The sequence below is a fragment of the Grammomys surdaster genome, unplaced genomic scaffold (assembly GCF_004785775.1).
Source record: "Grammomys surdaster isolate TR1022 unplaced genomic scaffold, NIH_TR_1.0 347, whole genome shotgun sequence".
Classification (NCBI taxonomy): Eukaryota; Metazoa; Chordata; class Mammalia; order Rodentia; family Muridae; genus Grammomys; species Grammomys surdaster.
The window spans coordinates 52,738-77,712 of NW_021604766.1; the positions used below are offsets into that span (position 1 = coordinate 52,738).

Here is a 24,975-nt window from a genome sequence, read left to right on the forward strand (position 1 = left end):
AAACCAAACCAAACCAAACCAAACCAAACCAAACCAAACCAAACCAACCCAACCCAACCCAACCCAAACCAACCCAACCCAAACCAACCCAACCCAACCCAACCCAACCCAAACCAACCCAACCCAAACCAACCCAACCCAAACCAACCCAACCCAAACCAACCCAACCCAAACCAACCCAACCCAAACCAAACCAACCCAAACCAAATTGAAACCAAACCAAGTAAAACAAGAGTGATAGTTCTAAGAGGGGCGTAGAGACCACAGCTCTGAGCTGTCTCAGTGCCACGAAAGTAGAGTTAGTGTCCAACCAAGAGGTGTGAGGAGGTAAGACTTAGGTTAGTTCATTTGAAAAATGTGCCTGTTTCTTCTTCGGTGGGTGACATCAAGAAAACCATACAATTTATAGGCCTTATTCCACATCTGTCTCAGGGATGATGATACAAACCTCTGAACTGAAATGTCTTCTCTGTGGATAAATGGCAACCCTGTTTTATATAGCTGTTTCTAAGGGTTGATAACATGTGGCTCACTGTGTTGAAGCACATTTTTAAGTGGGGTAGTAACATCTTAAATTTAAATACTAATAGTGCAAGCTTAAACAAGTCATAGCATATCTCTGGGCCTCAATTTCCCCATTTTGAGAGCATTAGAGTAAATGATCATTTATGTTGGCCAGGGTACTATCTGGAGACAGAAACCATACCAACTATTTAAAGGGAAAATGAACATAAGTGATTCTTATCCTGGCATTAAAAAGCAGAAGGGCTTTCAGGTAGCAAAGTAACCACGGAGCAGCAACTGCTGGAAGCAACTGCCACCCATAGGGCTGGGAACAGAGGGAGGAGGGAGTCTGTCAAAGACTGGAAAAGGTGACCCATTCCTCTTAGCATTGCTGGGTACTGGGAAGGGTCAAGGCTGGGGTTGAGAAAACTGCCAATAGAATTCTTATGCTGAAGGAGCACTGCTTATGGCCCAAGCAGAGAAGAAGTGTGGAGCCATGTGACCTGCATGAGAAACAGAAGTGCAACCCTACACACCAGCCCTGCCCTCCTCCAGAAACACCTTAGGGAAGCATCTGACAGGAGAAATGGGATGGTCAAGGGTGGACTCTGAACCAGGACACAATTGCTTGACAAATGAAATCATCTCAGAGGGTCCCCTCAGGTCAGAGTCTGAGTCAGCATCTGTACACCATACAGAGAAGAACTGGGTCCATCTGTGGACTCCTGGAAAGCTAGCATGCTGTGGGCTTAAACTTTGGGGTCAGGTAGATCTGGGTTGGGATCCTGTCTGTGTCTTTTCCTAGCTGTGAGATACTAGGTGATTACTTTGAATTTCTCTGAGCCTCACTGTCTACTTTATAAAATGATGATACTGACATCTCTCTCAATGGGTTGTTACAACAAGTAAGACAACACACAAAAAGTGCCAGGTAGGGTCTGGTGCATACATAACAGCCATTGCTATCCTTAGGGATACTTGCTCAGGGAGTATTTGTGGATTTACTTGTTTCCTTTATTGATTGCACAAATGTTTGCCTCTGTTTTGTTTTTTTCAGTTACATAAAGCTCTGTGGACTCAAACTGGGAGCTTGGGCAGTGGTCAAGGAGAACCCTGCCAGCTAGCAAATGAGCTGCCTCCTTGGGGTTCAGTGGGCTGACTCTGAGTGTCTGCTCAGTACAGAGCAGGGGCAAACTTTTACTGCCATGTTACATTTACACCACAGTGGTAGACACCTTTGGATGCCTTTCCAAACAGAAACAAGAAATTGGTTTTCTTTTTTTTTATTGGATAATTTATTTATTTATTTATTTATTTTTAATTTTTTTTATTGGATGTTTTATTTACATTTCATATGTTGTCCCCTTACCCCATCCCCCACCCACCCAGGAATCCCCATCCTCTTACCCCTCCTCCTTCTTCTCTGTGGATGTAACCCCTACCTACACCCCCACTCCCACCTCCCCACCCTCAAAATTCCCACCCCCTGGGGCATCCAGCCTTCATGAGGTCAAGGATCTCTTCTTCCACCTATGCCCAGCAGGGTCCTCCACTCTTATGTATTCAGCTGAAGCCCTGGATCCCTCCCTAAGTGCTCCCAGGCTGGTGGTTTAGACCCTGGGAGCTGTGGTTGGTTGGTATTGTTGCTCTCCTCATGGGGCCACAAACCCTTTCAGCTCCAATGGTTTCACTATGACTCCTCCATTGGGAACCCCATTATCAGTTAAATGGCTAGTTGTGAGCATCTGCCTCTGAATATGTCAGACTCTTGAAGACCTCTGAGGAGACATCCATATCAGGCTCTTATCAGCATGCACTTCCTGTCTTCCACATCAGCATCTACCTTTGGTGACTGCACATGGGATGGATACTCAGGTGGAATGGTCTTCAGACGGCCCCTCCTTCAGTTTCTGTCCCTCACTTTGTCTCCATACTTGCTCCCTTGAGTATTTTGTTGCTTCTTCTAAGAAGGACTGAATCACCCCCACTGATATTTTATTTATTTACATTTCAGATGTTATCCCCTTTCCCCACTCCACCCCCAATTAACCCCCATCCCATCCCTCCTCCCCCTTTTTTGCTTTTATGCTGTTTAAATTACATGCAAGTATTAAGGTCAGTTCTAGGTTGAAGAGCTAGCAATACAATAGATGTAAATAGTCCAGGAACAAGCAAGACAATAAACCCAGATAGTCAAAGAACAAGCAGAACAATAAACAGAGTCCTGTGATCATTCCCGTGATCATTGTTTCTAAGGGCTTATCAGGATGACCAAAATATCTAAGCCTACTTCTCTGTCCTAGCCCAAAGTCATTTTCATGCCTGAAGCCTACTTCATTGTTCTAGCTTAAGATTTAGATTCCTGCCTGTAATTACTTCTTTGTTCTAGCCTAGGATTTAGATTCCTATCTGAAATTAATTGGTTGTTCTAGCCTAAGGTCAGATTCCTGCCTGCAGACCATTTCCTTGTTCCTTGGCCAATGTCAGATTCCTGCCAGGCTGCCCCAAAAGCTCTCCACATCTCCCCCCCCCCTTTTTTTTTTAAAGATTTATTTATTTATTATATATGAATACACTGTAGCTGTCTTCAGACACACCAGAAGAGGGCATCAGATCTCATTACAGATGGTTGTGAGCCACCATGTGGTTGCTGGGATTTGAACTCAGGACCTCTGGAAGTGCAGTCAGTGCTCTTAACCACTGAGCCATCTCTCCAGCCCCTCCCCCCTTTTTTTTTATTACATAAACTAGACTGAGCCTGTCTTAGATGGTTCTGACAAGTATGCCTTCCTTACCCATCTTGGAATATGCATTATCAAAAGCAATGCACTTGTGTCTTAGGTTGGTACGGCACTGTGCAGAATCTTACTCATCCTTGGCTTGCCAGCCTGTTAAATTAATAACTCTGTCTGGGGGTCCATTTTCAGTTTCAAGTCATGTACTTTGGCTTCCAACACGATGATGTTGTTAGAGACAAGCTTTAACATGATGGGCAGGAATAAAAGTATTCCCAGAACAAAAAGGACTAGCAAGAAATTGGTGTTCTAAGGAGAGATTTTATAAATTAGGGGAATCACTTAGAATCTTTTCCTTCTATTCAGCTTAGTTTATACCCCTGTGATTTTTCTGCATGGGTCCTAGAAATAATAGTGAAACATGGACCCTTCATGTATTAGTAATTTATGTTTATTGGGAGACTACCAATATGCACTGTTGGTGATTTTTAAATCATCCAAAGTAAATTTCAGTTTCCCAGTACAGCCTAGGAGGAAACTGAGGCACAGAGCTATTACATAACCTTTCCCAGAGTTGAACAGTATCAATGAGAGCCAGAATTAGAACCTAAATATGTTGTGTCCTAAGTCATTCTGTCCATGTTCAGCTAGGTTTATACCAATACAAGATAAACACAGTGTAGACTTGATGATGTTCTTTTGGCTCACACAATGGTAGATTATCTAGTGGTTCCTTCTAACTTTACATTAAAATAAAAATAAAAATAGATCAATTATTGAAGAAGAAGTCTATATAACTAAACATGTCTGTCTCCCACCAACCTTGCTTTTGTAGTAAAACAGTTCTGTTAAAAGGTACATATTCAAATGCTTTCTCTTTAAATTTCAGAGTGGGGTTTCAATTGTCATCTCACACATGATGGTTAAGCTATGCCTACACCCAGAAGCTCCTGCATACCCCATCACCGTTCATCTCCTTCAATCGCTTGTGTAAGTCGGTTTCCTTTACTGGATTGAATATTGCAGATAGCAACTTATAAAGAAGAGAGGTTTACTTTGGTCCATGGTTTTGGAGGGTTCTGGCATGGCTGGTTGGCCCTGTTCCTTTTGGGTTTGTGATTTGGCAGGGAACACATGGGAGAACACACTGCTCACTTTGAGGCTGGGCATGAAGAGAAAGAGGAAGGATCGAGGTCCCACAGTGCCCCTTAAGGACAGGTCTCCCATGATGAAACACTCCCATGATGTTTCCTCCAATCTGAAAGTTTCCATTACTGCCCAGTGGGGTCACTCAGGGCCAAGCCCCAGACACATGGATCATTTGAGGGACAGTTAGATCCTCACAGACCTTTAGTTAGAGCTTAGCCTACTAAATTCTGCTCCATGTGAGAAAAGCTTCTGAAAATACAGATTTCCAAAATGGTAGGAATGGCAGAGTGGGGTTGAGGAAAATAACTCAGAGACTACCCTTGCTTCATACAAATGAGTAGCAACATTAAACAAAGGGGCACTATAAGGGTCTCATTCCCTTATTGCCCATTTCTTATCTCAGAGGCCTCAGTAGCCTCTACATAGTAGCAAAGGCATTCCAAATTTCCTCTGAAAAAAGTTAGCAGATAAGTGTATCCAGGGACAGTTATATTTTTAGAAGATGAGAACAAAATGGACTACTTTTATAGTTTGTTATTAAAATAATAGAAAATGAAAATATTAAAAGAATGTGGGGCTAGGGAAAAAAGATTTGCAGAATAGAGTTAGAAGAAGTAGATTTGAAGTGAATACCCACATTTAACTAATAACGCATTTTCAGACAGGAAGCAAATGCAGGGTGCAAGGCATACTCAATAAGCTGTATTGAACCGATAGATTAGCTGTGTAGGAAAATGAAGCTATGTCTTCATCTCACATGATTTTATAAATTAATTCTAGATGAAGCAGCCTGTTACCAAAAACAAAAGGAAAATCTGTGTAGAAAGTTTATGAGCTGAAATGGCTGTGGGCTCACTTGAAAGGAAAGTGTTGGTAGATGTGTCTGTGGTAAAGGATGAAAGCATGCAACTTGTTTTAGCCTTTTGGGAAGACCTGGTGAGATGAATGCTACTAAATTCTCTACACATTGCAAAGCAGATGCACCTCAAACCACATATATGAGGAGAATCTTTTTGTTTGGTGGTTCCCAACTCAACATCTCATTAGCTCAGTTTTTATCTCTGACTTATGTGGTGATTGTGTCTCATACTGTTGGTAGGAGCTCAACTTCACAATTCGACATGATTGGCTAATCCTTGCAAAGGGGGAAGGGAAGGTTCAGGAACTATGATTAAAAAACAAAACAGTTTCTCACACTGGTGCAATGCTTCAGTCTGGGAGACTATCACCTCTCAGAGTCGGGCCACAGATTCAAGTCTTTCTTATGTTGTACTGATTCTCATTACATTTTATTTTTTAATCCATTGAGGTAAAGGATAAACAGATGCACATTTTGGGTTAGAAGACTAAAGTGTTAGAACTTGATAATGCTAGTATTTCTAGCATGTAGAGAAATGGAAAGTTAGTTACCATAAAAGCACAGTGGAGTTTTATTATTTAAAAAAAGCTACCAACTGATGGTAAGACCCTATTGCTGAAGACAACAGTTACATATCTCATTGAACACGGAGAAGCTGAGCTGGTGCCTAACTCAGTCTTCACTCCTACAGACTGATGATGATCATGGCACTGGAAGACACTCTGCATGCTATCAGAGGAGAATGCTAACGACCAACCCAATCAAAACCTCTTCAGTCTACAGCGGTGACCTGCCTGAATATGCTGCTGCAATAGTGACACAAAGGTAGTATGTGTAACCAATCACCCTTTGATAGGATGTAAGGCCCACCCCATGAAATGGAGCCCATGCCTGACACTGCTTGGGACTGGATAGGCCTTGGACCTAGGGGATAGCCAAGTAACTATTCTGCTAAAGGAACATAGCAATAAAATGACTCCAAATGACATTTTGCTGCATCAGTGTCTTGCTCAGCCATCATCAAAGAGGCTTCCTTCTGCAGTAGATGGGGATTAATACAGTCCACAACTGGACAGTGTTCAGAGTGACAGACTTTGGGACAGTCAGTCCTCCATTGGATGTCTTACTCAAACCCTTCCCTTCAAGGCTCAGGGATCTCTGTGGAAAAGGAGGTGGAAAGATCGTAAGAGCTGGCAGGGATGGAAGACACCAAGAAAACATTATCTTTCAAGCAAAATAGGCCAGGTGGGGTCCTAGGGCAGAGAGGGGGAAGTGGGCATGAGCTCCCACCCCTATCCAAGAAGCTATCTCCAATTGACAACTGCTTATAAAGGAAAATTTAGTTTTCTCCAATAAACTCTGAATAAAACCACACTTAAGATATATAATAAACCATACAATGTACCTGGTAGTAGGTGGCCAACAAAAATTGTATTTTTGTAATTTTTAAAAAGTCTTATATTGCTTTGTTTGGGCATTTTAAAAAATCTTGCTGGTCTTTTGCACATATATTATGGTTTCCAATTTTCTGTTTGTGTGTGTGTGTGTGTTTCTTGTGTTTTGCTCTATTTTGTTTTTTTTTTTAATTCTAGTTTGTTTTTCTTATTTGCCTGTTTTGTTTTTTAAAGAGAGAGAGAAAGAAGTTGTGAAGTTGAATATGTGTGTGGAAGGGGAGGATCTGGAATGAGATGGGGGAAGGGAAACTGTCATGAGAATATATTATATGAAAAATTATTTTTAATAAGATAATAAAAGTCACCAATTTCTAATAATTTCAGCCCTTATTTGGTGATTAGGTTATGCCAAAAACTTAACTATTATTGAAATTGAGATTGTGCCCAGCTTCAGTGATTCAGCTTGGTCCTATTTCTACATATGCCTTCAAGATGGATTTATGTAGAATTAAAGGTGGTGGCTGCCAGCTGAGGAGGCAGCTTCCACAATGAGGACCTAATTGAAGACTGCCTGAGAGCCTAAAGATTAGTGACACAGACAATGTCAGCCAATCGGGAGAACTGCCACTTGGAAGATATGCTTATTGGGACCAATAGGACACGGGTGGAGGGCATAAAGGGCGCCCCTGAGGATTAATAAAGGAGCTTGTGGCAGCATTCTTCTGAGCTTGTTCTCACGACACCACAACATCCCCAACCCCCAAGGTCGAGTATGGTCAGGCAGCGGGCGGTCCAGGGCTTACAGCAACAGATTTAGAGTCTGGAGAGGAATAATGGGAGTAAAAACATTGTGCCTTTTATTGCATTTCTCTCTTTTGCAACGAAGGATAAGGAATGGGCGGGGGAGACACAAGTTGATGTTGGTTTATATTGGTTAGGACAGACCAGGCTGAGAAAAGTTTACAAATTAGTGAAGTTGGCCAAGTAGACATGATGCTGCAATGAGGAGCATGTAGTGTCTGCAGGCACGAGCATCTTGTTACCTTTGCAAAGGTGCTCTGTGGCTCACCAGACTCAGCAAACAAAGCATCACTGACTTGAGCATATAAAAAGCAAACTATAGAACACACAGCTGGGCCCAAATGCATCCTAACATCATACCATCCTTCAGGCCTTTTGGGTAGCTTATTCAACAGTGGGGAGGGGACTTCTTATGTGCCTGTGGCTTGGTGTCGTTTTAATGTTTGGAGGGATTATTTCTGGAGACTGCTTCCAAAGAACTCCGGTAATCAGGTTTGCTGTGCACCTCTTTTCTTTCTGATTCTGACCAGTGAGGAACACACACATAGGGATAATAGCCACAGAGCAAAGTCCCACTTTTTTTTTTTTTCATGGCTAGACAAGCTCCTGAAAGGAGCAAACTCCAAGAAAGGCTGGAGTTGAGAATGTGAGTCCGGCCTGAATTTGAATTTCAGGCTTCTTCCTGCTAGCCCAAACCTGTCCTGAGATTCACGTTCTCATCTGTTGGAGGATGACTAGCTGAATAACCTGGTCTCGGAACATCTAAAGCCATCTATCTAGCCTTGTGATCACCAGGTCCACAGTCTGCCTTCCTCACCAATTTGTAGGTAGAACAAGAAGAATGATAGCTTTCCTACCCAGGGGGCCTGTCCTGGAAGCAGCATTAGGAGAATGGTCTTTGATACTGAGAAAATGGTACTTGCAGTAATGTTGGCACAAGTGTGAGCTCTCAGCCTTGGGGTGATCTGTCTCCTTGGAGGAGTGGGAGTAAAGGCACCAGAAAGACCAGAAACATCCCTTCAACATTCCCAAGAGAGAAAAGAGCAGTCACAGGGTCCTTGTCCTAGCTAGTTTCTGTGTCAGCTTTCCGTAAGTTAGAGGATTTGGGAAGAAGGACCCCAATTGAGAAAATAATTCCATCCAGATTGTTGTGGAGGCATCTTCTTGATTAATGGTCAATATGAGAGGACCCAGCTCACCTAGTGTGGTGCCATCCCTGGGCAGGTGGTTCTAAGTGGTATTGGTAAAGCAAGCTGAGTAGTCAGTCAGTCCGTGGACGACAAGCTGGGGAGAGACACTTCTCCATGGAAAAAGATCTTAGGACTGCAGAACTCCTGACAACCGGCAAGTGAACCCACGAAGCAAATCCGGTAAGGCAGCACCTGTGCTGACCACGCAGATTCGATAATTAGACGTGTGGAAAAGCCAGCTGCGCAGCCGCAGTTTAGGGAGTGCTTGCTCCCTCCACCAGAGTGGAGGTGAGGTCTTTCAACACAGAGGAAAACAAACAGGAGCAGGAGGTGTGTGGGGCTGCAAAGTGGTGGCTGCTTGGCTTGTGCAAATCCAGTTTCGGTCCTGAAGCCGCACTGGTGAGAGACCCAAGCTTTTCCTAGTGTGAGTTTTTTTTCTTTTGTATTTCATATTGGAACACACTATGACAACGTAAAACAACAATATGACCAACACCAAAACGTGAATGAATTTGGGTTCAAGCGATGTCAGGCTGAACTGGCTCTGTAGGAGGCACTTAGAGGGTAGGACAAAAGTAGCTCCCAGTTATGGTTTTTGTGCATATCAGTGACTCTCGGATGAGGAGTGCTGGCTTGTAAAGATCTGTGTTAACGATGTCGATCTTACTGAGTGCCCTGCTTGGCATCCCAGTGGATTTGCAAGCTCTGTCTGTACACAACACTAAATCCAGAGGGATATTTTATCCCTTATGTGGCCAGAAAAACTAGGTCAAAGTTTAACGTAGGATTTAGGAGATCAGAGTCTATGTAAAGCCTTCCTGATCTGTGTCGATTCGATTCTCCCAGAGAATTAGATCATTTAAAGACTCGCAGATTCGAAGATTCGTTGGAGGTTGTAAGGAAGTGCCAGATGTTATTACGATGGAATGTTGCCCAAAGAGAAGCCGGATGGACATTCTCAGTGATCACTTTCCTCTGCATGGGGGTTTCTGGCAAGAGTCAGACATTTGAGTGGAAGGAAGCACAGCCAGTGAGCTCCAGCAATCTGGCCCTCCTTCCACCAGAATTTCTAGGAATTTACTGTCATGTGAACACATTAGCTTTGAAATGAATGTGATGTCATGTGTTATATTTTGGGGTTCATTGGGAATGGTTGGGCCATTATATCTACACTGATCAGGGTTTTGAGTAAGACTCTTCTACTGATGTCTGGCTGAAAAGATCCAGCTAAAGATGCTGTCAGACAGTGCTAGATAGCATCCAAGTGGAACAGTTGCAGGCAACAGCAAGTCTCCTCATAGCCAGTTGGTACTGGTTAGGTCTGATATACATACATACGTGTGTGTGTGTGTGTGTGTGTGTGTGTGTGTGTGTTGCACATACACTTGAGAGTTCACATAGGTTCCATGGCACACATGTAATTGTAATGCCAAGGAAGTGTTAGTGAACCTGAAAGACCAGTTAGGAGCGGATCTGTTGTAATCACACAAGGGCATTTACTCAAGCTGGAGCTTGGGCTCAGCCCACTGCTGACGTGCAGGATGGTTTTGGTGGAGAAGAGCCCCAAACACTTATTGGGGCAATGTTTTACAGAAAGTAGCAAGCAAGGAGTGTTCTAGCCTGACAAGCAGCTATTTGGAGTGCTGCTATGGCCTTTACTGTAATTGGCTGGTGTTGGGAGTCAAACCATAAACTTAACTTCTGCTTCCCTCTTCATTGGCGGTTGTTAGGCAGAGGGCAGGCTTGTTGGGGATTAACCTGGAAATGCTGGATTTGTTGGGGGAGATTAACCTGGAGATGCAGGTCTTGGAGGAATAACCTGAAGAAGTAGGTCTTGTTGGTGGGTAACTTGGAAACTAATGCTAGATACTGGCCTGTTATTTTACCTGAGTTCAAACTTAAGTCAGGTTCTCTAAAATTGAGTGTGAACTTAAAAGATATGGTCTCTCATTCCCCCCTTTCTCTGGTAACTGGACAGCCCAATCATGAGGCTTCCTGAATCTTCATGAAAACAGCTAGTATCAGGGCTGTCTTTGCAGTGTCTCTGGGGTATGGGTAGGGGCCCATCAGTGGGAGACAGGTGGGAGTCTTGAGGCTGAATTCTCCTCCTGCTGGCCAGGGTCTTCAACTACAAACGAATGTGTGTGGATCCATGCTGCAACTCTCTAGCATAGGAACCTTTTCAGCGAGGCTCTAGTGACTCCTAGCAGTGTCTCTTGACTAGGATCCAATCTCTGGGCTAAAGTTGGTAGGGCTCTGGAGGTGGATCTGTTTTATAGAAAGCACAAAGTTTAGGCCAAACACATTTGTGTATTCATTGGACACCCTCAGAATTGTTCAATAATTGGCGATTGTCTGCTTCTGCACTAACCTCTGTCAGTAGGTGAATCAAACATAATTTAAAAGGGGTGAGTCTCATCTGGTATGGGGAGAGTTCCTTACCTTATAAAGGGTAAAGGGGAGAAGAGTTACCCAGTCACCGTCAGTCTCCCAGGTCAACTTAGTTAAGGTCTCTTTTGGGGTTTTATTTATCCTTTCTACCTGTTCTGAACTCTGGGGTCTCTAAGCACAATGAAGTTCCCAGTCAATCTCCAGAATATTAGCTAATCCCTGACTCACCTGGGACACAAATTCAGGTCCATTGCCTGACCCTATAAGCCTAGGAAAACCATACTTTGGAAGAATTTTTTCCTAGTAGTTTCTTTGCCACCATCTGAGCAGTCTCATGCTTAGTTGGGAAAGCTTCAGTCCATTCTGAAAAGGTATCTATGAACATCAACAAATATTTGTATCCAAATTTTCACCTCTGTGAAGTCTGTTTCCCAGTAGATTCCTGGTTTGATGCCCCAGTATCAAGTATTGGGGTTCTTCTCACTGGCAACCACATCAATCAATTGACAGGCCTTATAGTTCTTAACAAATTTAGCTATTTTCCAATTGGCATCTCTAATTCTGATGTGAGACTGGCAGACTAAGTCCTGCATTCTCCTGGCTCCCATGAATGAAGAACAGTAGATCTTTTTCAGTATGTGTAGACTTATTTTCTCTGGTACAATTAGTTTGCAGCAAGCTGTCCTCCACCATACCTTATGACACTGAGACATGGGGAGGTTTCTGGCCCAGATCACATCTTCTGTAGTATAATTAGGCTGTAGAGAGTGTGGAGTCTCCTGGGTATAGGGCAATCAAGGGCATGAGGGGCCCAATTTCTAGGGCCACCCTCCAGGCTGTTTCATCTGCCTTGTTGTTGCCCTCTGAGATGGAGTCTCTTTCCTTTTGATGCCCTGGACAGTGAATGATGGCCAGGTTTTTAGGCCCCCATAGAGACCCTAGTAGGGAGAGGATTTCCTCTGTATTTTCATAGTCTTTCCTTTTGCTGGCAGAAGGCTTCTCTCTATATAAATAGCCCTATGGATATGAGTAGTAGAGACGGCATATTGACCATCTGTGTAGATGTTAATTCTCTTATCTTTTCCCAACTCTAATGCCTTGGTTAGAGCTATTAATTCAGCTTTCTGTTCTGATGTTCCAGCTGAGAGTGGCTCTGCCCATATGATCTTAGTTTTTGAGACGACTACTGCCCCAGCATACCTCTGTCCATCCTGAATGAAGTTACTACCATCGATGAACCATGTTGTCTCTACATCCATCAAGGGGGTATCTTGAAGATCTGTTCTGATCTCCTGGATGTGGGCCAGGACATCTGAGCAGTCATGCAGTGGCCCTAAGAGATCTGGATAAGGCAGCAGAGTAGCTGGATTCAGGGAAGGTGGAGCCTGAAAGGTTATCCTACAAGGGTTTGAGAGGAGATTCTGATAATGAGTCATTCTGGCATTGGGAAGTCATCAATTGGGGGGCTATTTGAATAACTTTTTGATATCATGAGGCATGGTGATGGTCAGGCTCTGACCCAGTAACAGTTTGCTAACCAAGAGGGCCATTGCAGCTATGATGTGTAAGCAAGGTGCCACGGCTGCCAATAGGATCTTTGCCAGGTTGTGAGTCTGTTGCTTCTGTCCTTTTCTCCTCTGAAGTCTCTCTTCCATTGAACATTCTCTCTGCCACTATGACTAAGTCCCTCAGACTCCTTTCTCCTAACCTCTCAACCCTCTTGAGCTTTCTCTTGATATCTGATACTGCCTGATTAATAAAACTAGAGCTACTGCTGCTTTTGCTTCTGTAAATCAGGGTCCATGGGAGTGTATTGTTGAAATGCCTCCATGACCATCTCTAAAAAAGCTGCAGGGCTTTCATTTTCTCCCTGCCTAATGTCATACATTTTGGCCAAATTTGTGAGCCGTCTTGTGGCCACCTTGAGACCTGCCAGCAGAGTCTGACAATAGACCATGAGCCTCTTTTTACCTTTTATGGTATTAAAATCCCAGTCTGGGTGAGTTAGGGGGAAGCAAGCATCAGTAGCTGCTTGGTTACTGGTGGGCTCCCCAGTGAGGCCAGGAACCAGCTTCCTGGCCTCTGCCTGGATTCTCTCCCTCTCTTTTGTGGTGAAGAAAACCTGCAAAAGTTGTTGACAATCATCCCAAGTGGGCTGGTGGGTGAAGAGGACTATTTTCAAGAGGCTGGTTAGATCTCTGGAGTTGTCTGAAAAGGGAGAATCTTTGGTTGTAAAGGTCACTAGTGGCAAAGGGCCAATAGTGATAGGATTGATTTCCTTGGTCATAGACTGGCCCTGCTGTGTGCGAGGGTGGGATGACAGACTCTGGCTCAGGGGGCAGCCTCCCTGGCTTCATGTCCCTAGAGCAGGTCCCCCTCCACCTGTCAGTGATGGGGCCCCCTGTTGCAGAGTTGCGCATGGAGGCTGCTGTTCCACCTGAGGGGTTAAATAAGGTGGGGGTGGAAAGATAACATACTCCTCTGTCCTTCCATGGAGAACCAGGTAGAGGGGTGGTGCAGAGGGGAAATGGGTGATTTAGTATCTCTTGATATCCTTGGGCTTTTTGGTAGCCAAGGCAAGACCATCTGCCTGCTGTTTGGGGAGAGAAGGTTTAAGCCAAGAGGGTGGGTCCTGTAGGAGGTCTTCCCAAATTACTACATATGGTATCTGGTCTGGGTGGCCAAATTCGGGTTTAAAAATGACTGTCTTGATCCCTTGGACTGATCTCAGGTCAAAGGATCCTTCTGGGGATCAGTAGGCATTGAAAGTGAGCCATTATCTTTCTTAATAATGACTGAGAGATTCCTTCCCCCCCGCCCCTAGTTTTAACATCCTTAAAATGACCAAGCAACAATTCTAATGAGGTTGAGGGTGCCTGTCCCATGTTAATATGTCTGTCAAAGTCACCTTGTCAAAGTCACTTTGTAACAAGAAACACAAATACAATACATAAAAAACACAAATGTAATCTTTCCTCTCTATCAGGCAAAACCCAGAAACAACCAGAAAGTGGCACTCATAAAAAAAGACCTCTCTGTAACACACAAAACAGAAGTCCAACCTTTCCTCTCTATCACACAGAAATGAGACACAATCATAGGAGGTGGTCACATACAAGAAAAGAACCAGATTGGTGGCTCTCTGGGCCTACACCCACCTCAGGATGTCTCCTGCTCCCCAAGACCCCTGCTGTGTCCATGGCTCCCAAACATGTCTTCCCTGACTGCCACCAGCCATGGCCACAAATCCAAGGCCTTTTTCCAGAACAGAATTACAAATATGGCACCACTCAGATTTTATAAACAGAGAAAGACACAGCCAGAAACAAGAACCAACCAGAAGGTGGTGCTCACATACAAGATGGATATGGCACCACTCAGAGTTTGTGAACAGAAAAAGACACAGACTGCAGTGCTGCACAGATGTTCAAAACCAAAGTCACCACAACATGGCTCAGACCTGGAAGGATTATCCAGACACATACCTCCAACACAGACTGAGGCACAGTGCGGGTCCAAATTGCCTCTGCTCTGCCGAGCAGGCACATGAGCTGCTGCCATGATGTGAGCTGCCTCCACCATGGCTGCCATGGTGGCACGGGCTACTGCTGTCACTGAAGGCACACAGACAGATTAGTGTGCAAATACACAGGATGCATTTAGCATGGACAAATTTAGCATATGGACAGACAGGAAACAGGAAGTTTATTGTAGCACTACAAGCACACACATATAGATGAATCTAGACCTGATTTGTTGGGATCGAGAGGAACTTCCTGGCCAATGCACCAAAATGTAGTGTTTCTAGCCTGATAGGCATCTAATTGTAGTGCTACTGTGACCTTTAGCATAATCAAGTGGTGCTGGGAGTCAAACCATACTCAAGTCAAACTTCTGCTTCCCTCTGCATTGGTGGTTGTTAGGCAGGGGGCAGGCTTGTAGAGATTAATCTGGAAATGCTGGATTTGTTGGGGGAGATTAACCTGGAGATACAGGTTTTGTTGGGAGTTAACTTGGAAACTAATGCTAGGCACTGGCCTGTTAGTTTACCTGAGTTCAAACTTAGGTCAGGTTCTCTAAAATAAAGTCTGAACTTAAATGATTTAGTCTCTCCATGGTAACTGATTCTTTGCTTTATGAATGAGAATTCCTGGGAAAAATCTGTGTCTACAAAGACTGATTGATTGGTTGGTTAGAATTTCACTGATGTGGAGAAGTTGGGATGTTGCAGGCCCAGACCTACTGACAATTTATCTTCAGTGATGTTTACCCCCTTAAATAGCTTTCCCTTGCCCACCTCTATGTCTCACCTAACACTCTGTGACTAGGAGATAAAAATATCCTTTTGGAATATATTAACAAAATCCCAGTTTCCCTCAAATGAAGGGGCTAAGAATGTTGGCAGATAATATTTAAGGCCTATAATGGTTATTATAGCATAGAGTTGACTTTCAGAATACTGAGAGGCAATGAAAGGAGAAGGAATAAATTAGAAACTCTAAGGAGGATTCATATTTAAGGCTTGGATGTGGGATGAGTGGAAGATGAAAGGAAGAGACTGAGAAGTTGTGGGGGCATTATGTAGTGGCCAACAATGATACTGAAGATAAAGAGCCCAACACTGTCAAGGCCATTGACAGTCAAAAAGGAAGGGCTGAAACAAGCAGAAATAGAATTGAGGAAACCACACATCAGTCCTTTATAGAGTTGAAAAAACCCATGATTATCTGGGGTTTTAGGCTGAGTTGTTGGTTCTGATCGTGTACAGGGATTTGGTTACCTGAGCTGGAGGAGTGGGAAGGTAAGGAATGGACCAGGAGGTCAAAGTAGAGTTTACAGAGCACGAAGTTAAGGATAGCTGATGGACAGCTGTAATCCTCTTTGAGATTCATGTTGTTAACCTGGAAGTTTTGGGGTTTCCTCTGTCTTGGATCAGGTCTAACACTAGAACCTTCTGGATGAACACATTGATGGTAGCTATAGGTGCATAAGATAGATGTGAATCCTATTGTCTGCTTTTCAAAATATCACTCTGCTTTTGGAAGCTTGAGACTTATAGAGCAGATGAAGTGAGCCCAGTAGGACTTTAAGAAAACTGAGTTCAGTTAGGAATTACACTGACAGACTGTACTCACAGGTAAGTGCGGCTCTCACCTTAAGCAAAGAAGCTTCTTTTTGCAGCAGATGGTGACTTTTAAAGAAAGTCACAGCTGGTCAACATGCAGAGAACACTGATGGGGTGGTGCCCAGCTCCAGTATATCTACAGTACAACCCTATATCTACGGCTCAGGGGACATCATGGAAGGAGAGATGGAAAGACTGTAAGAGTCAGAAGACTGAAGTCCATCGTGAGAGTGTGTCTTCTAGTTATGACAGAGAAGTTACACCCATGAAATTTCAGCAACATCGCTGCCTAACAAGATCTGAATGGTGACATTAATTGACATGCCAACATGGAAAGGGGAAATTTCATGGGGCCCCACTCCTAGATGGAGAGCTACAGGCAACCAAAGACTGTTGAGGAGAGGGAGATTGTTCTTTCTCAGGGATGAGCCCTGTAATTGTTTATCTTACACTAAGGAATCAGCCCTAAAACCATATACAAACAACTGAATGGACTCAGCAGGTTGCATATGTTCCCCCTCTTGTGTGTGCGCATCGCCCGAGAGTGCATGCATGTGCATGTGTGCATGTGTACATGAGTGTGTGTGTGAATGTGTGTGTGTGTGTATGTGAATGTGTGTGTGTGTGTATGTGTGTGTAGCAATAATAATTAAAGAAAAAGAGACCGTGGATTTGGGCCGGGGGAGGGAGTGATAAGGGTGATGGAGGTGGTGATTTGGGCCGGGGGAGGGAGTGATAAGGGTGATGGAGGTGGTGGGAAACAATGTAGATATAGTACATATAAATTAATTATAAACCGAACCTACAACAGATCAAAACAGGGCCCAAAGAATGATATTTATTAGCAATATAAAAATGTTAGTGGATTTAACATAACTATGAAAATTTATGAAGTTTCAAATTGTAAAAGAAAACAATTGACTGTAAGGGGTTATTCAAAGTACAGACATGAAGCTGTGCTTTCTTCCCTTACTCTTTTCTTTTCTTCTTCCTCTTTTTTAACATTTATTTATTTATTTATTTTATGTATTTATGTATATATGTATTTTATGTATTTATTTATGAAGACACTGCAGCTGTCTTCAGACACTCCAGAAGAGGACATCGGATCCCGTTACAGATGGTTGTGAGCCACCATGTGGGTGCTGAGACTTGAACTCAGGACCTCTGGAAGAGCAGCCAGTGCTCTTAACCGTGGAGCCATCTCTCCAGCCCCCTTTGCATCTTTCTTAATCTCCTCTTTATCCCCCCGTTTCTTTTCTCTGTTCACATCTTCTGTGTACTACTGGAAAGTCAGCCATTTGTACTATATGAATTACTCCTCTTAAGAGATGTTTTATTGCAAAAGCTCATTATTTTTGCTCTGGTGTTGATTATAGTGCAGAGAACTTCTAGGAACATTAGATGCCTGGATTTTATTCTTAGAGCTCATAGTGCCCTTTGGTGTGTCTCGGGTTTTCTTTAGCCTTGGACACTGCATTGCTGTCAGCACCAGATGTACTACAGGAGGCTGGGATTTACTAGTGGTGAGGTTAGTGATCGCTGACTTCATAGGCTTTCAAGTGACCGTAGAGGCGGCCTATCAGCATGCCTGTTTCTCTAGCTAGGAGTGAATCTAACTGGAAAATCACTGTTTAGATGGGGTCAATTTTCACAGTAGCTATCACTTACGTGATCATTCTTGAGTATTGGGAGTACATGAGGAGGTGTGCCCAAACTATCCTTTATGATCATTTGTATTTCTTCTGTAACTTGTGTTTGTAAATAAAGTTTTATTGGCTGACAGCTATACTTATTTGTTTACATATGGTCTGTGTCTGTTTTTATGATGCAATAAATTGAAGCAGTTGCTGCAAAAGATGGGCCCGCAAAATCGAAAACGTTTGCTGTCTGGCCTCTAAGTCTGTGTGTTGCCCCTGAGGTCAGGTGGTACAGGGCTACCCCATATATCTATGTGGGACGAGCACTGTGCGTGAAGGTGATCCTGGAGCTGTACAGTGCTGGTCGTGTCACTGAACCTGAATACTGGGCACAGACTGAACTTGTTTACAGGAGAAATGATGGTTGTGTGAGATATGTCTTATATTTCTTTTTCTCTGATGTGTATGCATGTTTACGTGTGCATGTGTGGAGAGGTCAGAGGTTGACTCCGGGTGTTTCCCTGAGTTGCTCTCCACCTTAATATTTGAGACAGGGTCTCTTGCTGAACTTGGATCTCATCAATTTGGCGAGACTAGCTGACCAGCAAGGCTTAGGGATCCTCCTTTCTCTGGCTCTCCAGTGCTGGGATTATATTCATGCACCACCATGTTTGCCTTTTTATGTGGGTATTGGGGATCTGAACCCAGGTTCTTATGCTTGTGTAGCCAAAACTAAACCCACGAACCATCTTCCCAGACCCATTTATTATTAGGTTGGTTTGTTTGTTTGTTGTCATTTTATAGTCCGTACTAGCCTCAGACCTCTGGGCTCGAGCAGTCTTCCTCTCTCAGTCTCTTAAGTAGACTGTGCCACACTGCACTGGGCTCTGGGATTTGATTTAAAACACTCAATCAAAAGAAAGCACAGAGACTGTTGGGAGACATAGGGTAAATACTGATGGAAGGGTGCTGTTGGCTGTTGAGTGTGGTAGCATGTACTTGGGGTTTATGTAATGGCTATCTTTACATGTCTTTGAAGATGTTTTACAATAAAAAGGTAAAACCAAGCAACAAAAAAAGAGGCACAAGTCAATTATAAAGAGTTAAGTTCCAAGGTCAGACAAAGTGGCAAATGTCTCTAATCCCAACACTCAGAGCTAGGTGGATCGATGTGAATTCAGGGACAGCCAGAGCTACACAGAGAAACCCTGTCTCAAAAGAAAAAAAAAATCTAAGATGCAATTGTGGGGTGCAACCTATGGCAGAACTGGGGGAGATCAGTGGCAGCCGGTAGTTAGGGAACTCTAAGTGTGGGGTGCGTCTGCACTGATGAGCTCTAGCACACCCAGCTATGTGTGTGAATACTGAGCCTAGTGAGCTTCCTGGTCTCCAGACCCCTGTGTTCTTCAAAGGCTTGTTTAACTAATGGTCTGTGCGGTGTTGCTGAAAGACAGAGAAGTTGTGAGTTGTGAAGTCGGACATGATTTCCTAGCAGTCTGGGGGTGACTCAGAGGTATGAGTTTCTACCTGGACCTCAGAACAAAAACAGTGTGTCTGTTTTATTTGGATCTCACCCTCATCAACCTGACTACTGGGAACCTACACTGGAGAAGAGGCAGAGCAGGATTGGATTGCCACCGTAGTCCTGAATACAATCGTGTGGACACCCTGGAGTGTGAATTAATGCTTAGATTTGGACAATGTTCTTTGAGTAAAAATGGACTCACTTTTTCCATATCATTCTGTCTCATACACTACTTTTATTTATTTTAATTTTTTTAGTTTTTGAAATTATCAAATAAGGTGCCTCCCTCTGACTCCTCCACATACCCCAGTATTCTCTTTCAAATCCATGGCCTCTTTTTTCTTTAATCATCCACACAATACTTTTAGACTCTTTATGAGCTTCGGTCCTTAGATGGGTACCATTCTAATTCCTCCCATTTGTCATTTCCACTGCTCATGGTCTTAAATCACATTTAAGTTACTTGTGAAGGTGATGGTGCTTTGATATTTCCAAGTTTTGTATGACTTTACATCCTTACTGAAAATGGATTTGTTCTCTTTAATGTTAGAGTCTAGTTTGCAATCATAGAAAAAAAAATAAGATCCCAGTGAGCCCTGAGGTTCACAATAGCAACGCTTCAAGCAGATGTTTCTTTCTGGTTCCAGATGTTCACCTTCTATTACGCTATGCTTACTGTTCTAGGAGATATGTACAGGTGCTCATTAGTGTTTAAAGTCCCTTCTTCTTACCACTATTCTTTTTGTTCTGGAATCGTGTTCAGTGAAAGCTTATTATGAATACTAAGGGCACTAGGTATTGAAAAACTTAAATAAAGCCAATTCTGCTTTTAGAGAAAACGATGAACAAAGCGAGTAGGCCCATGCAGACTAGGGCGATCCAGGAGCGCAGAGAGTTATGTAAACAGTCATGAAGCAAGTGGCAATCAGTAAGAACACAGACTTCTCAGGCACCGTGATAAACACTCTGCAGCACGGCCTCGTAAACACACCACAAGCTTGCAAGGTATACATCTCTATTTTGTAGGAGCTTGTGAGTTACACAGCTGATGACTGGCAGACTGAGGATTCAGATCAGGTCAAAGTCTTCCTATCCAATGTATTGTGGGCATTCAGAGCAGAGGGAACATAAAGACAAAGGCTGAGAGATATGATCATGGGATGGCAATTAGCTCTTTATTCTCATGCAGGATGGATTCCTCTGGAGAACTGAGAGCCATTCTTCTCAGTTCCAAGGGGGTAAGAGAACATTTCCAGGCACACAGTGCTAGTGATACAACAGCCATTTTGTTCTTTTAGAGCCATAATCTAGGGATGCCAGACAAGGCTAAAGAAAAATAGATTACACAATTTGAGTATGTTTTGTTCTGCTCAGGCTTCCAGCCTATGGGAAAGCATTGTCTACAATCTGGGTGAGACTTTCCCCATCAGTTAATACTCTCTGAAATGCCTTCACGAACACATCTGGAGTGAGCCACACCAGTCTCCTAGGTGATTCTAAGCCCAGTCAAGCTGACAACCAACTTGTCATTAACCATTACAGTGTTCTGGACTCAGTAGACTTACATGACTCCATTGAGGTGAAAGTAAAACTCAGACACAGAATCTATTTATTGTCTGCCAGTAGAAAAAAAAAAATATTTGAAAGACAATTTGGTCATGAACACTTAGAAAGTGAAAGAGATACATTAGTTTATTTTGTTCAAATATTTAAGAAGTTCAGAAAAAGAACAGATGCTGTTAGCAGAGGAGGCATTTAGGAGTGAGAACAACCTCTCGGCTGCCTGGAGCTGAGATCTGGTGAAGGAAGTGAGAGGAAGACTTCCCAGACTGGTTGCTAGGCATCCCTTGACTGATCCGATGACAAGTCTCAGAGCACTGGGTATCAGTGAAATGACCCAAACAAACAAATGAACACAAGTATTTTCAAAAACACCGTTGCTGCTCTATGATTCCACTCACATAAAGAAAATGGCCGGTCAAGCTGCCCTGGGTTGTCGGGAGTCAGGACGGTTCCCTTGGCTGTGGAGCAATGGTGAGTGACAAGAAGAGAGCTACGTGGGTGGCGATGTTTGTTCAAACCTGGTGCTGGTGTTGCAAATAGGTTCAGTCTACAAAAAGTCACCAGGATGTATACTTATTCTTTTCACATTTTAAAATAAAACATTGAAATATCAAAATGATGCCAGTGTGAAGCTGGCCAGGAGAAAAGAATAAGATTAGCTCTTAAATGGATCAAAGTAGATACAATAATACAATATATTATTCTCTTATTTAAAGAGAAGACAATTATCTAACCATTTGGCATAAGTAAGGTCAGGTTTTTACAGTACATCCTTAGCTAAAATTAACGTGGGACAGTTTTAAATTTGAATATAAAAATGAAACTGTAAAAATACTAAAAAGAGACATACACACATAAGATTTCATAATACCACCATGAAAACTGACAGGCAAATGAGTATCTGAGGGAAATTATTGCTAAAATTTCTTACAAAATATAAATAATAAATTTTTTAGGTTGGTTTTCATAATTTGTGGATATTATCAATGTAAATGCAATAACAAATAACTTGTAGCCTGTAATTATAAACAAGTCTTTGAATGTTTGAATTCATTTTGCAATGTCTCTCTCTCACACACACACACACATGCACACACGCATGCACGCACGCACCCACACAAAACAAAAACGAAAACAAAAACAAAATCAACCAGTCAAGCAAACAAACAGAAAAACAAAAGCAGATTTACTTGGAAGAACTAGTGACCTCCCTTTCTTTCTGGTTATTTATGACCCTGCGGAGTTCACTACAGTAGAGCTGGGCTTTCCTGGAATGTTGCCACAGTCTCTGTAAAAAGTGATTCTACTGTCTTAGAGGAAGAGAAGACGTGTGAAATTTTAATTTGTAGGTGAGAGATATCATGTCAGAATGTACATCATTTTGGTAAGGAATCATCGTTCTGTTGGGGGTTGCTACCTGAAGTGACCCAGCATCACTAAGACTTCACTGAACACATTATCAAGTGAATCAGAGAGTGTTTCTCTGCTGCTCAGTGAGCGGCATGCCCTGCCCTAGCCAGAGAGACATATTGTGGCTGTTTTGCTTGTGTATGTTTAAGAGATAATAATAGAGATAGCATATTAGCAAGTGTAACTGTGTGACAGTGGGCAGACATTACTTGTAGTTTCATCAGCAGTGGAGAGAATGTCACCAGGCTGTCTCTCTCTGGCATCGGTTTTTAGCTGCTTCTGCTTCCAGCTGTCCACAGACACTACCTCTGAGGTTCTCACAGGATCCATGAGTAGATGTGTTTGCTTCCTTGACTTAGCTCTGCTGTTTAGAGTGGGCTTCTAGTTTGAGCTGATGAACCTTTGAAGTATCCCTAAACATTAAACTGCCACCATAGACAAGAAGGAGGAGCTCCAGAAGTGGTGCAAGAACCAGCTAAGATATGTTAGTGATTTAGAGGTTTTTCCAAAGACAAGGATAGGGCTCTTTTGTGTACAGATGTCACATTCAGACACTGGTATTTTTCTTTTCCTTTTTCTTTTCTTTTTTTCCTTTCCCCCTTCTCTCTCTCTCTCTCTCTCTCTCTCTCTCTCTCTCTCTCTCTCTTTCTCTCTTTCTTTCTATCTTTCATCCTTCCATGGGCTGAAATTTCTGATGTGTGCCACCTCACGTGGCTCTGACATTAGTTTTGAGGGAGAAGGAATAGCTAGATATATATACATATATATTTGGAATAGTGTACACTTCTGGCTTGAATAAACACTGAACAAAAATCCCATACTGCAAAGTCACCTGGGTATGGGCATAAATCCCTCCCCTCAAATCTGAACATATTTCAGTGAGAGAGATAACAGGACTAAAAATACTCGGGCAGCAGCTGGAACATGGAAATCCTTTGGGATTTGCTTCATTTGCCTAGATTCCAGTCATAATCATGTCGAGCGTAGATTTAGTTCCCCAGATGTGAGTCCTCAAATACATCACCTCAGGTTTTGTTTATTTAGGAAACTTCCTTCCAGGTTTATGAATCCCAATAGGTCACATAAGTTATGCCATTTTTTTTGTATATATTAAGAACTGTCATGAAGACATAGTGTGTAAGCTACATGGGGGAACACACACACACACACACAAGAGTGCATCATGGTCTTTGAAACTGTTTTCATTTCATTATTCAGCTTGCAAAATTATCAGTGATTGTGTGTATTAACTAGTAGCTTTGTATGCTTCTGAATGCCACAGAACAGATAAATTATGGGATGTGGGCATTTCATTCAGAACAAAGAAATGTTATTAACTGGGTTTGGTGCTTTTAAAATAAACACGTAGAGGAACAGAAGGAGCAATGAAAGAATATAATGAGAAGTCTGCTCAATTTTCAACTTTGAGAAATTAAGACCATTTGACTGTAATAGAGCATCCACTCTGTGCCAGAAGCTACACTACTCAAGTTCGTATTCCATTTTCCCCAATTATCTGGGTCTAACTACTTTTAATCTATGTTTATGTAAATTGCTTCTCAACAGCACCTTGCCATTTAAGTATGCTCCCTGAGCCACTGAAGACAAAGTCAAGAAAAACTCTACCAACACTTCCGAAAATAGGCTCACCATGTCTTCCATAATGTCATCTGTATCTGACAAGTACATTCGAGCAAGAACACTTCTGTCTGGCACAGAAGTCATGTGTGGAGTTAGTCCATGCCAGGGACATGGTGGTTGATATCTCTCTGTCCTTCATGGGAAGGGCAGTACATGTGTGGGAAGAGAGCAGAAGGCTGGGGTGGGGTGGGGTGGTGGAGAGTGTAAGAGGCAGCTCAGTATTGTGAGTCCATCCAGTTTTACCAGGGTGCAGTGGCAATGACTAGATGCCCAGAAGAGGCCTTTGGAAGACATTCTTATTTGCCAACTTGAGAAAGTCACTTGGTCAGAAAGGAGCAATGTCAGCTTTTAAACGGTGTAAAGAAGAGTGTCGGGTTTGGAGGACTGTCTTAATCACTGTTCTACTGCTATGAAGAGACATGGTGATGAAGGCAACTCTTATAAAGGAAGAATTTAATTGGGGCTTGCCTACAGTTCCAGGAGGTTTTAGGATTTCCATATCTGTAAAGAACACCATGATCAAGGCAAGTCTTATAAAGTCAAACATTTAATTGGGATGGCTTACAGGTTCAGAGGTTCAGTTCATTATCATCATGGTGGGAAGGATGCCAGCATCCAGGCAGGCATGGTACAGGAGGAGCTGAGAGTTCTATATCTTGTTCTGAAGGAAAACAGGAGAAGACTGGCTTTCAGACAGCTAGAAGGAGGGTCTCTCAAAGCCCACCCCCATAGTGACATACCTACTCCAACAAAACCACACCTCCTAATAGTGCCACTCCCTGGGCCAAGCATATTTAAACCACCACAGAGGTTAATCCATGATCATCATGGCAGAAAGCATACAGACATGGAGCAGTAGCTGGGAGCTTTATATTCTGATACACAGGCCATAGACAGAGATGTACAGGGCCATGAGTTTTTGAAACTTTGAAGCCCACCCTAGAGACACACCTCCTTCCACAAGGCCACACCTCTTTTTTCTCCTGAGACTTGAGGTTTTATTTCCCTTGTGAAATGAAAAGGTACAAGATGTTCTCCTCCTTCCCTC

General features: G+C 43.0%; 1 long non-coding RNA gene across 1 annotated transcript in view; it reads left to right on the plus strand.

Moving 5' to 3' along the window:
* The window catches only part of LOC114630877, a 41,044-nt gene extending 34,809 nt beyond the window's left edge, over nt 1-6,235 (plus strand). The window contains exons 2-3 of the long non-coding RNA XR_003712871.1: nt 4,129-4,229; nt 5,939-6,235. This is a non-coding gene — a long non-coding RNA (uncharacterized LOC114630877). The remainder of the gene's footprint in view (nt 1-4,128; nt 4,230-5,938) is intronic.
* Nucleotides 6,236-24,975: the final 18,740 nt, after the last annotated feature.